Source organism: Papaver somniferum, chromosome 1 (assembly GCF_003573695.1).
Source record: "Papaver somniferum cultivar HN1 chromosome 1, ASM357369v1, whole genome shotgun sequence".
In the NCBI taxonomy this organism is placed as follows: Eukaryota; Viridiplantae; Streptophyta; class Magnoliopsida; order Ranunculales; family Papaveraceae; genus Papaver; species Papaver somniferum.
In genome coordinates, this window is record NC_039358.1 from 15,399,501 (window position 1) to 15,402,585 (window position 3,085).

A 3,085-nucleotide genomic window follows, 5' to 3' on the forward strand; every position below is an offset into this window, starting at 1 on the left:
AACTATCAGCAATTATCAGAAAATAAAAAATCTAGGGTGAACTGATCCACATAAATTCGAATTAGGGCAAAAAGAGATACCTGACCCCATCAATTAAAATCTTCCGGATATGCTCTGAGAAGTATGTTGGTAAGTGATTGAACAAACTGAAGTGACCAAATAAACTTCCACATCTTGAAATTAAAATTAAAACCCCTTAGCTTCAAAACAGATCCGTGAACTTGTGTAACAGACATCCATCAGAGCCTATGAACAGCGGTTAGCCGCTCATGGCCTGATTTAAAACCAGCAGAAAATGAAGAAGTTTTGAAAGACTCAAGATTAAAACAAAAAAACTTAGATTTGAAGGTTAAAAAAGGACAGAGAAGAAGTTTTAGGTAAGAATCTTAGACATGCAATGGTTTAGATCTTCAACAATGGAGAAAATCGGTGATGGTGAGTTGGGTCGGCCGTCGCCCGATTCGGAGAGCCTTTCGATCAACGTGGAAAAGGTTGACGGTCTTCATTTGTCAACTATGGTCTATGAATCACTACGAAATAAGCTCAAGTTGGGCGAAGAACCATTTTTTAGGGACCATGGTTTTTTGCCTCGCGTTTTTAGGGGTCATTCAAAAAGATTTAGGGGCCATCAATTTACACCCATCTAAAGACTCTAGTTAAGGGGTACCCTATATGATATTGAAGTTACATAAATGCCCTTCTGGTAAAATCGTATAAAAACCAAATAAAAAAAATTTCTACTCATTTCAACTCTTCTTCTTCCAGTTTCATATCTTCCGATTGTGGAAGAAAAAAAACTTTCCTCGTTCAACCGAAACATCGCCGCGAATCGTAAAATCAAAACATCGTCGATTCGTTTATAAAACAATGGATAAGGGAAATGAAACCCACAGACCTAGAACCAAAAATGTTGCTCGGGGTATCGATCCAAAGATTGGGATTTTAGCAAGAAATAAAGAAATTCTTGCTGCAAATGAAGAAGAACGCGAAGAACCGAAGAACAACCCCCGGCAATGTAGTCGGTGGTGGCGATTCCGATAGTCAAACACTTCGTCAACTTCAAATGGCCCCAATTAGGTAAGAATCTATCATTTTTGGTGTTTATTTCGCTTTAATTCGTCGAATCGAGAAAAAAAATTTCTAGGGTTTTCGGTTATTTATCCAGATTCGGACGATATTCATGCTCATTTACTTCCGAATGTAGTCGTGTTCTTCATTCTCAAGAACATCGACAGTATTCGGGAGAAAGATTTGATGATTATCTGCCGAATATTGGGCCATATCTTCCTGGATACAAACTGCTAATAATCGGTAGTTTAATGAATTTTTGGCTACCGAATATATTTAAGTAGACACAGAGTATTCGGAAGACACTCACTACCGAATGTATATATTGAAAAAATCTCAAAATTTCTGATATAGGAAAAATCATTTTGGGGCCAGTATTTATTCGGAAGACAATATAATGTTTTATACCTCCGATTGTGTAGGATAAAATTTTAGAGTTTCTGAACTCCAGTTGATGAATATTCGGTTGTAAACATGTTTAGTTATATTCCGATTGTTTTTCATTCGGAAAAAATGTGTCTTCTTACTTCCGAATTTGTACATTCGGGTTATAGTTGCACTTTGTCTTCCGATTGTGTAGGATGAAAAATTTACAGCTTCTGAACTCCAATTGATGCATATTCGGTTGTAAATGTTTAGTTATATTTCGATTGTTTTGTATTCGGGAACAATGTGTCTTTTTACTTCCGAATGTGTACATTCGGGTTATATTTCCATACTTTGTCTTCCGATTGTATAGTTTGTAAATATTGTTCCTTTCTTTGTTGTTTAGACAAAGTCGAGAAAGGAGGAAGAAAGTGACAGCTAGTGCTAGGAGGGAAAGGAGCGCCAAAGATAATTCAAGTGCTCAACAAAGCTTACAAGAACAAAGCAGTCAACAAGGAGTGCAACCAAGTGCTGAACAAAGTGTAGAACAAAAGGCAGTGAACAAGGGGTGCAACCAAGTGTTGAACAAGCCGCTCAACAAAGTGCAGAACCAACTGCTCCACAAGTTACACCCCACCATGAAATTGAACCAGTTGATCCAGTGCCAAGAGTAGAAAGAAGGACAACCAAGTGGTACCCAAAAAGCCAAAAAAGGAAAAGATGGTGTAAAGAAGGATATTGCTAAGAAAGCATCACATCTTGTCCCTCAGCACTTGAAGAAGAAGGGTATTCTAGCAGGCACAATCCTTGGGCTACCGGCGGATGGAGGAAAATTGCTATTTGGATACAAAGACTCATGGGCCAGAGAAATATACGAAACCGAGGTAATAAAATTACTATTTTTTATTAATGTATTGTCTATGTGTTATATCGTAATATTTTATTAAGTTTTTTTATGTACTTTAATAGGATCATCAAGATGCGGTCCGTCTACTCAAACCTACCGCCGCACCAACAAAAATGCTTGCGTGGCCTTTATCCGGTGAATGTGAAAGGTTCAAGTCAATTGTTGCCAACTCGGGGTTAGCTAATGCCGCCGAGAATTCATTGTTGGAACATGATCGTGTGGCCATATCGGCGTTCGTGGAGAGAATGTATCCTGAGACCGATACTTTCCATATGCCGTTTGGGGAGATGACGATTACTCCGGATGATGTTGTGCAGATTCTTAACCTTCCCGACCAAGGCACAGCTGTGAAGTTTAACTACACAAAGCAGTTAAGTTGGGCACAACTTTATGCTCTAACTAAAAAGTGCTTAGGTTGGGATGAAGAGACAACAACAACAGAGTTTAGGAGGCATGCAAGTTACAGAACAAGACAGATCAACATTACAGCTTTGATGAATATGTTTCGAGGCACCTTGGAGAAGGAAAAGAATGGAACGTTAACTGATGAGCAAGTGAACCACGCTGCCACCGCATATCTCCTTTGTGTATTGGGATGTGTCATATTCCCCAATACTTCTGGCAACCGGATCGACGCCAACCTTATACAACTTTTGGATCCTCTCCATGAAGTCGGTGACTATTCTTGGGGCACGGCATGCCTAGCATTCTTGATGGAAGAGTTGAGAAAGGCTTCGAGGCTAG